The sequence below is a fragment of the Bison bison genome, unplaced genomic scaffold (genome assembly GCF_000754665.1).
Source record: "Bison bison bison isolate TAMUID 2011002044 unplaced genomic scaffold, Bison_UMD1.0 scf7180017864366, whole genome shotgun sequence".
Classification (NCBI taxonomy): Eukaryota; Metazoa; Chordata; class Mammalia; order Artiodactyla; family Bovidae; genus Bison; species Bison bison.
In genome coordinates this window covers 2,714,973-2,730,539 of record NW_011494938.1, presented here as the reverse complement: position 1 = coordinate 2,730,539, position 15,567 = coordinate 2,714,973, and the positions used below count along the sequence as shown (strand labels likewise).

The 15,567-nt window shown below is 37.1% G+C and overlaps 1 long non-coding RNA gene across 1 annotated transcript in view; it reads left to right on the top strand.

Annotated features, from left to right (window-relative positions):
• Positions 1-14,828, top strand: part of LOC104999947 — a 21,673-nt gene extending 6,845 nt beyond the window's left edge. The window contains exon 3 of the long non-coding RNA XR_826675.1: positions 12,631-14,828. This is a non-coding gene — a long non-coding RNA (uncharacterized LOC104999947). The remainder of the gene's footprint in view (positions 1-12,630) is intronic.
• The last annotated feature ends 739 nt before the right edge of the window (positions 14,829-15,567 follow it).

Below are 15,567 nucleotides of genomic sequence, written 5' to 3'. Positions count from 1 at the left end.
GGCCCAGTTGGATCCCTGGTCAGGGAACTAGATCCCACTTGCCTCAGTTTAGTGTTCGAATGCCACAACTAAAAGATCCTGCATGCTGTATTTGGTGCAGTGAAATAAATTTTTAAAAACTTTTAAAAATGGATAAAATCTATTTCAAAGCTAATGGCAAATGGATGCATATGGTATAACTCTCAAATAGATAATTAAAGTAAGATTGTATATGAAAGAAATGCCTTGAAATTCAGAGGTAAGAGGACTTCTCTACCAGATCACTAGTCTAACCACCTCATTTTTCAAATGAGACTAAACCTAGAATTGCAGCGTGATGAGTGCAGTGGTTCCCAAATCCTACTACAAAGACGGTCCATCTGTCTGAGCTTGAATGAGAATGTCTCCAGTCTCAGAAAAATATAAATTATTGCCAACCACTCTTTCTTGGGGAAAACCATCCTTTATTTATTATGTCTATTTTTTTCTGTTGAAATATTCCTCCCATCATTTTTTAAAGTGAAAGAATGCTAAGAACTTAAAAAAAAAAATCTCATGTGTTTTCTTGATAGAAAAAGTGTGTCCTCTCTGTCCCCCAATTTTTTCAGACATATCTAGTTCTCCAAATTCAAGGATCCAGAATCTCTAGTAAAGAACAAAGCATGACTTGACCCAATAAAAAATAGAGAAAAAAGTCAGACAGCATCATTCTGTCATTTTTGAGATTGCACCTAGGTACTGCATTTCAGACTCTTGTTGACTACGAGGGCTACTCCATTTCTTCTAAGGGATTCTTGCTCACAGTAATAGGTACAATGGTCATCTGTATTAAATTCTCCCATTCCCATCCATTTTAGGTCACTGATTCCTAAGATGTCAATGTTTCACTCTTGCCATCTCCTGCTTGACCATGTCCAATATACCTTGATTCATAGACCTAACATTCCAGGTTCGTGTGCAGTATTGTTCTTGACAGCATTGTACTTTACTTTCACTACCAGACACATCCACAACTGAGCAGCATATCCACTTTGGCCCAGTTGCTTCATTCTTTCTGAAGCTATTAGTAATTGCCCTCCGCTCTTCCCTAGTAACGTATGGAACACCTTCCAATCTGGGGGCTCATCTTTTGGTGTCATATCTTTCTACCTTATCATACTGTTCGTGGGGTTTTAGTGGCAAGAATACTGGAGTGGTTTGCCATTCCCTCCTCCAGTGGACCACGTTTTGTCAGAACTCTCTACTATGACATGTCCATCTTGGGTGGCCCTGTATGGCATGGCTCATAACTTCATTGAGTTATGCAAACCCTTTCACCACAACAAGGCTGTGATCCATGAAGGGGTGATTAAATGCTATGGCACATAAATTGGTTACATATATTATGATCATGGACAGGGAGGCCTGGCGTGCTGCGATTCATGGGGTCGCAAAGAGTCGGACACGACTGAGCGACTGAACTGAACTGAACTGAACTGAATTATGACCATTAAGAACCACATTGTAGAATTCTTCAATGTCAGAAAAATGTTAATATTATGTAATTAAGTAAGAAAGCAGATTTCAAAATGATATGCATGCACAGAATAATTCTGGTTTTGTAAAAATAAATTATATTAATAAAGTAATTTAAGTTTTCTTGTTTTATTTTTCTGCATTTTACAATGTCCTATAATTTTTCTTTTTAAATTAACAGGCTTGGAGACAAAGGAGTTCCAAGTTTGATCTGAGAATCACTGTTTAGTAGTTGTGTTAATTGGAACATGTGGCTCTACTTGTCATTCTAGGTTTAAGATTTTGCAAAAGAAAACATGGGTTTTAATGATGCTGTCTGTGGGTGCGTGGTATCATGAATGTAGTTTCCATGCTTTTGGTTATTTAAATTTTTTTTCTGTTACGACTGAATTGCTTCTAGTAAAAAATTGAATGTAATCTAAATACAAATAAATATAAATATTTTAAGTGGAAGTCGTAATGGAGGAATTAAACAGGATAGCTAATCTAGGGAGAATCTTGTGTTAGTATGTAACCTCCCACACTGTTAACTGTGGTTGCCTCTGGGAAGTGAAATTTGGTTGAAGATAGAAAAGGGCCTTCATCATTTAACTGTACAGTGAGGTCTTCTGTATTGTTTGCAGGTTTTGTGTTTTTATAAACAAATATAATACTTTTGTAATAATGCTTCAACGTTATAATGTGCCCTTCTCCCACAATCTCTGCCGAATTTACTCAACTTTATCTTCCCTCTCGCCTCTAACCTCTTGATTTACTCTATGTGAGTTTATCACAGTGTGAGATCCTCAAGGGCAGGGACTTTGTTTTACTCTCTGATGCATTCCTATTGTCTGGCATTGTGCCTGGCCTGTACAGCACTACATTCTCAATATTTCTGGAATTAATTAATTCTACTAAGAAACTATTTCACATGTTTGTTGCTCATTTAATATTTACAAAGCATTTCCCCTGTGGCTCAGCTGGTAAAGAATCCTCCTGCAATGTGGGAGACCTGGGTTTGATCCCTGGGTTGGGAAGATTCCCTGGAGAAGGGAAAGGCTTACCCATTCCAGTATTCTGGCCTGGAGAATTCCATGGACTGTATATTCCACAGGGTCGCAAAGAGTTGGACACGACTGAGAGACTTTCACATTGCATTATCTAACATTGCATAGATAGATATTTAGGTTCCAAATCTGAACCTCTGATTCTCAGTCCATAGAGATTTCTTTTGCACCGCACTGCCTTCCTAGAAGTAACTTGTTTTGGCTTTTTCTCAACTCTTTGAGAGTTGTAGTGAAACATTTATTTTACATTATAAAAATCTGCTTGTGAAACCTGCAGATTACTACCATTTTACTGTGGGACACTGTTGGTATTTAAAGCAACAACAACAATAAAAACTACTATATTCTAGAATAGCTCTTTTTTTAAAACCATTTTTAAATTGAAGTATAATTGATATACAATATTATATAGGGAGAAGGTATACAATGTAGTGATTCACAATTTTTAAAGGTTAAGCTTCATTTATAGTTATTGTAAAACTGTATTGTATGTTTCCCATGTTGTACAGAACATCCTTGTAGTTTATTTTATACCCTATAGTTTATACCTCTTAATCTCCTACTCCTATAATGCCCCCCTGCCTTTTCTCTCTTCACTGGTAACCACTAGTTTGTTCTCACTATCTTTGAATCTGCTTCTTGTTTGTTATATTCACTAGTTTGTTATATTTTTTAGAGTCCACATTTAAGTGATAACATACAGTATTTGTCTTGCCATATCTGACGTTTCACTTAGCATTATGCCCTCCAAGTCCATCCATGTTGCTGCAGATGCAAAATTTCATTCTTTTTATGGCTAGTAGTATTCCAATTGGAGAAGGCAGTGGCACCCCACTCCAGTACTCTTGCCTGGAAAATCCCATGGACGGAGAGCCTGGTAGGCTGCAGACCATGGGGTCTCGAAGAGTCGGACACGACTGAGCGACTTCACTTTCACTTTTCCCTTTCATGCATTGGAGAAGGAAATGGCAACCCACTCCAGTGTTCTTGCCTGGAGAATCCCAGGGACGGGGGAGCCTGGTGGGCCGCCGTCTATGGGGTCACACAGAGTCGGACACGACTGAAGCGACTTAGCAGCAGCAGCAGCAGTATTCCAATGTGTATAAATATATGTATATACATATGTGTGCATACTCATTTGCTCATTTGTGTTCAACTTTTTGTGACCCCATGGAGTGTAGCCCACCAGGTTTCTCTGTCCATGGAATTTTCTAGGCAAGAATACTGGAGTGGGTTGCCATTTCCTACTCCAAGGAATCTTTCCTACCCAGGGATCAAACCCAGGTCTCCTACATTGTAGGCAGATTCTTTACCATCTGAGCCATCAAGGAAGCCTATATATACATACATATATATCACATCTTCTTTATCCATTCATCTATTGATGGACAGTTACATTGCTTCTATATCTTGGCAGTTGTAAATAATGCTGCTTTGAAAATTGGGGTGCATATATCTTTTTGAATTAGTACTTTTGGTTTTTTCTAGTGTATACCCAGGAGTGGAATTGCTGGATCATATGGTAGTTCTATTTTTAGTTTTTTTGGGAAACCTCCAGGCGGTTTTCCATAGTGGCTGCACTAATTTACATTCCCACCCGGGTTCCCTTTTCTTTTTTTTTTCTTAATATATATATTTTATTGAATATAGTTAACTTACAGTGTTTCAGGTGCACAGCAAGATGATTCAGTTGTACATATACACATACAATATTTTTCAAATTATTTTCCATTATAGGTTATTATAAGATATTGACTATAGTTTCCTGTGCTATACACTAAACTTTTGTTGCTTGTTGCATATCCATTTTTAAAATTAGAATTTATCATTCTATTCATACTAAGTCAAACAAGTGGAATCAAGATGTCATAAATTTTTTAGGCAAAAACTCATAAGTTTTCTAAAATATATATGTTATACATACTTATATATATATATATGTATACAAATATTTTTCTACTATGCTTGATAAAGGCTTGAGAAATAACATCAAAGAAAAGAAGAGATGGAGAAATTGGAAAACTTAAACTAAATGAAATGGGAGCACTGAATATGTAATAGAAAAAGTGAAGCTAGATAAAAGTAAAATATCATCATATAGTCCAGTTGCTTTTAAATATGGCTGCTCTTTAGAAATATATCTGGAGCTTTGGAGGAAAAAAAAACAATATGTGGGCATTTGTATTTTTCAAAAAATTCAAAGATAATTCTGATATGCATCTGGATTTAAAAAACTGATTACTGGTTTTTCTGTTAAATGGTAGTTTTGGTGATATAGAATGATGTTTACCAGCTTTCACAATCAAAAAGAATGATTATAATTTCAAGCCATAATGGGGGCATGGTTAACCTAACAATATAAAGTAATTATATACAATTTGGAGGGGGGGGCATCAAGCAGAGTGATGGTAAGTGGAAGTGCATTCATGCACATGTTTTCATCTACCCAGCCAGTCTATGTCTTTTGGTTGGTGCATTTAATCCATTTACATTTAAGGTAATTATCGATATATACGATCCTATTACTCTTTTAATTGGGTTTATTTTATGTAGGTCTTTTTCTTCTCTTGTGCTTCCTGCTTTAGCATTTGTCATACAGCTGGTTTGGTGGTGCTGAATTCTCTTAATTTTTGCTTGTCTGGAAAGCTTTTGATTTCTCCATCAAATCTGAATGGAGAATAGTCAGACAAAAAGAGTAGAGCCAGACTCTACCCAGCCAAGTCTTGCTGGGTAGAGTATTCTCGGCTGTAGGTTCTTCCCTTTCATCACTTTAAATATATTGTGCCATTCCCTTCTGGTGTGTAGAGTTTGCTGAGAAATTAGCTGATAACCTGATGGGAGTTCTCTTGTATGTTATTTGTCGTTTTTCCCTTGTTGCTTTTAATATTTTATCTTTATCTTTAATTTTTGTCAGTTTGATTAATATGTGTTTCAGTGTGTTCCTCCTTGGGTTTATCCTGCTTGGGACTCTCTGTGCTTCTTGGACTTAGTTGACTATTTCCTTTGCCATGTGAGGGAAGTTTTCAGCTATTATAAAAATGTTTTCTCAGGTCCTTTTTCACTCTCTTCTCCTTCTGGAACTCCTATAATGAGAATGTTGGTGTGCTTAATGTTGTCCCAGAAGTCTCTTAGGCTGTCTTCATTTTTTTTTTTGTTATTCTTTTTCCTATGTTTGGTTCTGTGGCAGTGATTTCCACCATTCTGTTCTCCAGGTCATTTATCCATTCTTCTGCCTCAGTTATTCTGCTATTGATTCCTCCTAGTATAATATTCATCTCTGTTTATTTAGTCTTTAGTTATTCTAGGTCTTTTATAAGCATTTCTTGTATCTTCTCTGTTGTTTTCCCAAAATCCTGGATCATCTTCACTATCATTATTCTGAATTCTTTTTCTGGAAGGTTGCTTATCTCCACTTCATTTAGTTGTTTTTCTGGGGTTTTGTCTTGTCCCTTCATGTGGGACATAACTTTCTGCTTTTTCATCTCAATTACCTTCCTGTAATGTGGTTTTTGTTCTAGCTGCTTTGGCATTGTGGTTCTTCTTGCTTTTTTTATCTGCCCTCTGATGGAGGAGGCTAAGAGACTTGAGTAAGCTTCCTGATGGTAGGGTCTGATGGGAAAACTGAGTCTTGCTGTGGTGGACAGGGCCTTCCTCAGTTCAGTTCAGTTCAGTTGCTCAGTCATGTCCAACTCTTTGCGACCCCATGAACTGCAGCATGCCAGGCCTCCCTGTCCATCACCAACTCCCAGAGTCCACCCAAACCCATGTCCATTGAGTCAGTGATGCCATCCAACCATCACATCCTCTGTTGCCCCCTTTTCCTTCTGTCCTCAATCTTTCCCAGCATCAGGGTTTTTTCCATTGAGTCAGCTCTTCGCATCAGGTGGCCTAAGTATTGAGCATTTCAGTTTCAACATCCATCCTTCCAATGAACACCCAGGACTGATCTGCTTTAGGATAGATTGGTTGGATCTCCTTGCAGTCCAAGGGACTCTCAAGAGTCTTCTCCAACACCACAGTTCAAAAGCATCAATTCTTCGGCGCTCAGCTTTCTTTATAGTCCAACTCTCACATCCATACATGACCACTGGAAAAACCACAGCCTTGGCTAGACGGACCTTTGTTGACAAAGTAATGTCTCTGCTTTTGAATATGCTGTCTAGGTGGTCATAACTTTCCTTCCAAGGAGTAAGCATCATTTAATTTAATGGGTGCAGTCACCATCTGCAATGATTTTGGAGCCCAGAAAAATAAAGTCAGCCACTGTTTCCCCATGTATTTGCCATGAAGTGATGGGACCAGATGCCATGATCTTAGTTTTCTGAATGTTGAGCTTTAAGCCAACTTTTTCACTCTCCACTTTCACTTTTATCAAGAGGCTCTTTAGTTCTTATTTGCTTTCTGCCATAAGGGTGGTGTCATCTGCATATCTGAGGTTATTGATATTTCTCCCGGCAATCTTGATTCCAGCTTGTGCTTCCTCCAGCCCAGCGTTTCTCATGATGTACTCTGCATATAAGTTAAATAAGCAGGGTGACAATATACAGCCTTGATGTACTCCTTTTCCTATTTGGAACCAGTCTGTTGTTCCATGTCCAGTTCTAACTGTTGCTTCCTGACCTGCATAAAGGTTTCTCAAGATGCCAGGTGGTCTGGTATTCCCATCTCTTTCAGAATTTTCCACAGTTGATTGTGATCCACACAGTCAAAGGCTTTGGCATAGTCAATAAAGCAGAAATAGATGTTTTTCTGGAACTCTTGCTTTTTTGATGATCTAGTGGATGTTGGCAATTTGATCTCTGGTTCCTCTGCCTTTTCTAAAACCAGCTTGAACATAGCTTTAATCAAATTATCTGCTGATGGGTTAGGTTGCACTCCCTCCCTGTTAGTTGTTTGGCCTGAGGCTACCCAGCCCTGGGGTGTAGGAGCTCTATGGTAGGGTTAGTGGCCACCTCCAAGAGGGCTTACGCCAAGGGGAACCTTCCCAGACTGCTGCTACCAGTGCCCCCTCCCTGTGATGAGCCCCTGCCAATTCATGGCTCCACAGGAGACCCTCCAACACTATCAGGTAGTTTTGGTTCGGTCTCCTGTGAGGTCACTGCTCCTTTCCTCTGGGTCTTGGTGTGGGCAAGATTTTGTTTGTGGCTTCCAAGCCTGGAGTCTCTGTTTCCCCCAGTCCTGTGCAAGTCCTATAATCAAATTCTGTTGGCCTTCAAGGTCAGATTCCTTGGGAATTCCCAGTCCCGTTTTTGGATCCCTTGGCTGGGAAGGCTGATGTGGCGTTCAGAACCTTCACAACAGTTGGAGAATTTCTTTGGCACTATTGTTCTCTAGTTTGTGGGTCACTCACCTGGTGGGTTTGAAATTTGATATTGTGGTGATTGTGTCCCTCCTATCATCTCACTGAGGCTTCTTCTTTGTCTTTGGACATAGGGTATCTTTTTTTGGTGGGTTCCAGCACCCTCCTGTCTAGTTCAATAGCTAGTTGTGATTTTGGTGCTCTTGGAGGAGAAGATGAGTGCACATCCTTCTACTCAACCAACTTGAACAGGGTTCCCTTTTCTTTACATCCTCGGCAACATTTATCATTTATATACTTTTTGATGATAGCCATTCTGACAAATCAAATGTGGTTTTGATTTGCATTTCCCTGATGGCTAATGATGTTGAGCATCTTTTCATGTGTGCGTGTTGGCCATCCGCATTTCCTCTCTGGAAAAATGTCTATTCATATCTTCTGTCCATTTTTAAAATTAGGTTGTTTGAGTTTGTTTGTTGTTGTGTTTTTGATGTTGAGTTGTATGAACTGTTTATATATGTGGGATATTAACCCCTTATCAGTCATACCACTTGCAAATATTTTCTGCCATTCAGTAAGTTGTCTTTTAGTATTGTCAGTGATTTCCTATGCTGTGCAAAAGCTTTTACATTTAATTAGGTTCCGTTTGTTTATTTTTGATTTTATTTCCTTTGCTCTTGGAGATAGTGCAAAAAAAATACTGCTACAATTTATGTCAAAGAGTGTTCTGCCTATGTTTTCTTCTAGGAGTTTTATGGTATCTGGTCTTATATTTAGGTATTTAGGTCTTTAATCCATTTTCAATTTATTTTTATATATGATGTAAGAGAATATTTTAATTTCATTCTTTTACATGTGGCTGTCTAGTTTTTCCAGCACCAGTTATTGAAGAGACTGCCTTTTTCTTCTTTGTATATTCTTCCTCCTTTGTCATAGATTAATTGACAGTAAGCCCACAGGTTTATTTCTGTGTTCTCTATTCTGTTCTCCATTGATCTATGTATCTGTTTTTGAGACAGTGCCATACTGTTTTCTTTTTAAATTTTATTGTTTGTTTATTTATTTATTTTTGGCTGCACTCATTGCAGCACATGGACTTTTTGTAGTTGTGGCAAGCAGAGGCTGCTCTCTAGTTTGTGGTGCATGGGCTTTTCATTGCGGTGGCTTCTCTTGTTGCAGAGCATGGGCTTTAGAGTGTGGGCTTAGTAGTTGTGGTGCAAGGGCTTAGTTGCCCCACAGCTGGTGGAGTTTTCCTGGACCAGGGATCAAATGCATGTCCCCTGTATTGGCAGGCAGATTCTTAACCACTGGACTGCAAGGGAGGTACAGTACTATACTGTTTTGATGACTGTATCTTTGTAGTATAGTCTGAAGTTGGGGGTGTGGATTCTTCCAGCTTTGTTCTTCTTAAGATTGTTTTGGCTATTTGGGGTCTTTTGTGTCTCCATTCAAATTTTAAAATTATTTGTTCTAAAAATTTTTTTTGTTCTATTTCTGTGAAAAATGCCGTAAGTATTTTGATAGGGATAGTACTTGAATCTATAGATTGCCTTGGGTAGTGTGGTCATTTTAGCAGTATTAATTCTTCCAATCCAAGAACACAGTATATCTTTCCATCAGTTTATGTTGTCTTCAATTTCTTTCATCAGTGTTTCTGAGTATAGAGATATAAATATACCCTTCTTAGGTAGATTTATTCCTAGGTATTTTGTTCTTTTTAGTACAATGGTAAATGGGAATTTTTTAAAATTTCTCTTTATGATAGTTCATTATTACTTAGAAAAGCAGCAGATTTCTATATATTAATTTTGTATCCTTCAGCTTTACTGAATTCATTGATGATCTTTGGTAATTTTCTGGTGGCATCTTTAAGATTTTCTATGTCTAGTATTATGTCATCTGTAAACAGTGACAGTTTTACTTCTTCCTTTCCAATTTGAATTCCTTTTATTTCTTTTTCTTCTCTGATTGCTATGGCTAGGATTTCCAGAACTATGTTGAATAAAAGTGGTGAGACTGGGCATCCTTGTCTTGTTCCTGAGTAAATGCTTTCAGCTTGTCACCATGGAGTATGATGTTAGCTGTAGATTTGTCATAATGGCCTTTATATGTTTATGCTATTGCCAGGTATCTGGTATTGGATTTGTTTCTCTGGAGAACTAATATAGTGTATTACACCATAAACAATTTTCCAAGTCATTAAATATTCTATAATCTTATAGATCTTATAGAATCTATTTGCATAGATTTTGATTGTATGGGTATCCTCTGTTGTAAGAAATTTAGATTATTTTCATTTTCATATTATAAATAATGCTGAAGTGTATACAACTTGTATAGATGCACATCCCTGACTATTTCTTTAGAATAATTCCATAAATGAAATGAGAGTCAGAGTATTAAAAAATATAAAAGTTTTAAAGCATATTGCCAAATAACTCTCCAAAAGGGTTATAGCCATTTATACACCTCCCTAATTAACCTACAAGGGTATTTGATTCTCTACTTTCATTAATATTGGATGTTATCATATTTTTAACCTGCAAAGTTTGTTTTTTTTATGGATTTTTTTTCATTTGTATTTTGTTGATTTACAGTGAAATTGAACATTATGCTCACTGGCAATTTGTTTCTGTCCTTTGCTGATTTTTCTGTTGGAGTGTTTCTTCTATCTAATTGATTCATGGCAATTCTTACTATATTAAGAACTTTAGTTATTTGTATTCACTGTTAAAATTTTCGACTCTTATAGATTTTTTTCAGAACCATACATTTTTAATTGATATATTCTTGACATAAAACATTGTGTAAGTTTATGGTTTACAGTAAGTTGATCTGATATATTTGGATATTGCAGTATGGTTACCACTGTAGAGTTAGCTAACACATCTATCATGTTACATAATTATCATTTCTATTTTGTGGTGAGAACAATTAAAATCTAGTCTCTCAGACACTTAGAAGTTTATAATACAATATTGTTGACTATAATCACTATGCTGTGCAGTAGATTTCCAGGATTTATTTATCTACTAGTTACAAGTTTATACATTTCTCCAGTTTCCCTATCTCCCAGCCTCTGATAACCACCATTCTACTCTCTGTTGCTGCAAGTTTAGCTTTTTCTTTTTATAAAAAAGTTTTTAAACGAAGTATTTACAGTGTTGTGTTAATTTCTGTTATGCACCAAAGGAATTCTGTCCATAGGGTCACACAGAGTCGGACGCAACTGAAGCAATTTAGCATGCATGCACACAGCATATATGTGTGTGTGTGTGTTTATATATATGTATGTATATATGGCTTGTAGCCCATCAGTCTCTTCTGTCCATGGTATTCTCCAGGCAAGAATACTGGAGTGGATTGCTGTGCTCTCCTCCAGGGGGTCTTCCCGACCCAGAGATTGAACCCAAGTCTCTTATGTCTCCTGCATTGGCAGCTGGGTTCTTTACCAGTAGTACCACTTGGGAAGCCTATACATGTGCAGACCCCAGACTTCCAGTCCATTCCCCCAACTTCCCATCTTCTCCTTGGCAACCACAGTCTCTTCTCTATGTCTGTGAAGACTCTTAGAGTTTTAACAGCAATTGATTATTTCATTCTGAATTTATCTTAGTAAATCAGAAACTGTCATAGTCATATGATATTCATTTAGTTTAATGAGTAAGAGGCAGGCACTGTACTCTGTGATGAAGACAGACATGAAAGATGTGTTCAGAGCTGAGCCTTTTAGATAAATGTGTAATTAACTTAGCTTTACAATGAATAATGATAATAGTTGCTAATACTGAAGCATAACTAAACCTTAAGGTTTAAAAACAAGCAATTTAAGTAGAATAGTATCTTTGAGGCTGTTATATCCCTTTATTTATTTTTTTAATATATAACATATTTTCCCTATTTTCTCTTCCCACTATATAAAAATCTGTATCCCTTCTGCTTTTCTCTTTCTTTTCCTTTGATTATTCTCCTCTGTTTCATTTTCCCCTCCTGTCATTTAACATATAAAAACACAAAATTGAAGTACATTTTAACCTATATTTCTAATTGTTGTAAAACATTGTGAAAATTACTATTGAAGCATTTTGCTTGCAGTTTCTTTTTTTTTGGCAGTTTCTATTTTTAAGAATAGATTAATTGGACCTATTGTATTATTATGAATATATTAAATAACTTGTTGTTTGGAATTGGTTTTCCATTGTGCCCACATCCACCCCACCTTCCTACCAAGATTTTATAGTAGTGTTGTGATAAAAACTGTTGCATTTGAGTTTTTTTTCCTAATTGCAACAATGCAAGGAAATCTTTCTAGTTTACACAGCACTTTCCATTCCAAAACCTTCTATAACTAACCATAGTATTTTATCAAGACCTAGTTTTCTGTGAAAATATATGCAAGTACAGCAGTGGTACTAAGAATAACAGGTGTTGGGTTTTTAATTCTCATAATCTGTATTCTTTGGTCTGGACAACTTACCCTTTCCTCTAGTCTTAACTAGAAACATATTCAAATATATTTCTCTTTCCAGCCAGATTCTTGCCCCCAAGGTCTTCCTACAGAGAATTCATTATGTTTGTTCAGCAATCATTGTACATTTCTGCAACACAAATAAACAAAAGAATGATCTTATGAAAATGATAGATTGGAGGGATGGTTCCCAAAGGACCTCTTTGGTTTACAAAGGATTTGCTTCACAGTGTTCTAAAAGAGCATATTTTCTTTAGTATGTTCCACATGATTTTAACTAGGTAAATAAAATTATCTTTTTTTCCCCCCTTTGTCTGACATAGATGAGAATATCTTGATACCGAACCTCACAGCTCTAAGTCTGCCTCCATTATAACAGCAAGACTTCAGGCCGTGGAAGAAGTGACCCCATTAGGAGATCAGGAACTACCCTCACTGAGGCCACACCTCTCTACTTCAGATACTTCACATCTCTAAAGTAGGGAAACGAATATGTCACTTACTCTGAATAAGAGAGACGATATGGAGCACGGGTTTACATCATTTAGTAAGGTAGTAAATAAGGAGGAGGACAAGTTTGAAGATGCCTATGAAATTATCCCTGCAGCAGCAACAATGGATTTAGTATCTTCCTTGGAAGAATGCACAACGGGATTGTATTTATTTCTAAATAACAGATTCTCTGATGCCATACATCTCATTTATCCATGGTCAAAAAACAGCATATACCATGCTGTAATCTATAGCATCCTTATGGTTGTCAAGGCCTTCTTGACTTTTGATCCACAGGATATAGAGATTGGGATGACTGCCACAAAGGAAGCTTTGAGAGTCTGTAACAATTTCCGAAGAAAATCTAGGATGATAAATTTTTCTCGTCTAGTTAGCAGGCAGGGAATAAAGGCTATTAAAGAAGAGGAATTGCATGCAGAAGTCTGCTATGCTGAGTGTTTGATCTTGAAATCCACTGTAATGTTTATACAAGATGACAGTATGCTTAGTTTTCTTAAAAGCGGGATCAACATTGGGTTAAGTTACCAAATATATAAAGACTGTCAGCAAGTATTAACACAGATACCTGATTACCAAAGCAAAACCTACAGACACCTGGTTGGAGGCATAAAATTTGGACTTGGAGTATTCAACTTGTTATTATCACTTGTGCCACCAAGGACACTTAAACTACTCAATGTTGTTGGATATTCTGGCGATAGAGAGGTAGGCTTGACTTTGCTTAATGAGAGTGCATCTGAATCCCATATAAATAATATCTTTAGTGTTTTGATTCTACTGTTCTATTACAATTATCTCTCCATAGCTTTTAGTGTTGAAAGGAACCATAATTCTGCTGTGGAGAATCTCTTCCTAATCTCCCTTCAGAAATTTCCAAACTGTGTCATACTTAAATTTTTTCATGCACGTTTTAGTATGCTGAAAGGATATTTTAAACATGCCCAGTTAACATTAGAAGAGTGCATTTTTATTCAGAATGAATGGAATCAGCTTCATCACCTCTGTTACTGGGAACTCATGTGGTGCCACATTTTTCTGCTGGAATGGAAGCAGGCTTACCACTATGCCCATGTGCTGGTTCAAAACAGCAGGTGGTCCAAGTCAGTATATTCTTTCATGAAAGCTTCTCTACTAGCCGTGCTTCCTCCTGATTTTGCGAAATCAGTAAGTGAGGACATGAGCTCTCTCTTCCTAAGCGTGGATAGCCTGAGAATCAGAATTTTAGGAACTTCTGTGCCGATAGAAAAGTTTGTTGCTGAGAAGGGTCAGCGCTATGGGACAACTGCAGGCTGGTTTACAGCACAGCCCATTCTGGAACTTATGTATGCCTGGAGTGGTTTCCGAGTCATAAGCAAAAAGTTAGAGCTTATTTCAACCTGGCTATCAATCATTGACAAAGGAGAAGAACTTTTACAAGAAACTCCAAATAAAGAGTATGTCATAGATGACATAAGTTTATTAAATTTACTGAAAGGTCTGTGTCTGAAATACTTAGGGAAATATTCAATGGCTGAGTACTACTTTAGTCATGTCATTCAAAAGGAGAAATTGTTAAAATATGACCACTATTTGGTGCCTTATTCTTACTATGAACTGGGAATTCTATACTATCTAAAAGGAGATTATGCCAGTGCAACAAAAACCCTAGAAAACATAAAAAATTACAAAGACTATTCCATGGAAGCCCGATTACAGTTTAGAGCTCACATAGCCCTTGAACAAATAGCTAAAGAAAAAGTTATTTAAACACAAGTGTGGTGGTTTTTTTATGAGTGAAATGTCTACTATCAGCTTGGTAATTAACAAGTAGAAAAATAATTTCTTTGTGGAAGAAATCCAAGAAGAGGCAACTGCTAAGAATCTGACCAGTAACAAGGAAGAAAGGAATTGGCCATTACTTTTTCCTCTTCCCTCCTCCATACCTATAAAATGGAATGTTTTAGACTGGCAAATGGAGTGATGCATATTCTTGAAAAAGGAAAGGTAAATGATGTACATTTTTTTTTTAAATTTTAATTGGAGGCTAATTACTTTACAATATTGTAGTGGTTTTTGCCATACACTGACATGAATCAGCTATGGGTGTATATGTGTCCCCCATCCTGAAGCCCCCTCCCACCTCCCTCCGCATCCCATCCCTCAGGGTCATCCCAGTGCACCAGCCCTGAGTGTCCTGTCTCATGTAGTGAACCTAGACTGGCAATCTGTTTCACATATGTAATATACATGTTTCAATGCTATTCTCTCAAATCATCTCTCCCTCACGTTCCCCCTAGAGTCCAAAAGTCTGTTCTTTACATCTTTGTCTCTTTTGCTGTATCGCATATAGGGTCATCATTATCATCTTTCTAAATTCCACATATATGCATCAATATACTGTACTGGTGTTTTTCTTTTTGACTTACTTCACTCTGTATAATAGGCTCCAGTTTCATCAATCTCATTAGAACTGATCCAAATGTGTTCTTTTTAACAGCTGAGAAATATTCCATTATATATATTTACCACAGCTTTCTTATCCATTCGTCTGCCAGAGGACATCTAGGTTGCTTTCATGTTCTAGCTATTGTAAACAGTGCTGCGATTAACACTGGGGTACTTGTGTCTCTTTCAATTCTGGTTTCCTCAGTGTGTATGCCCAACAGTGGGATTGCTGGGTCACATGGCAGTTCTATTTCCAGTTTTTTAAGGAATCTCCACACTGTTCTCCATAGTGGCTATATTAGTTTGCATTCCCACCAACAGTG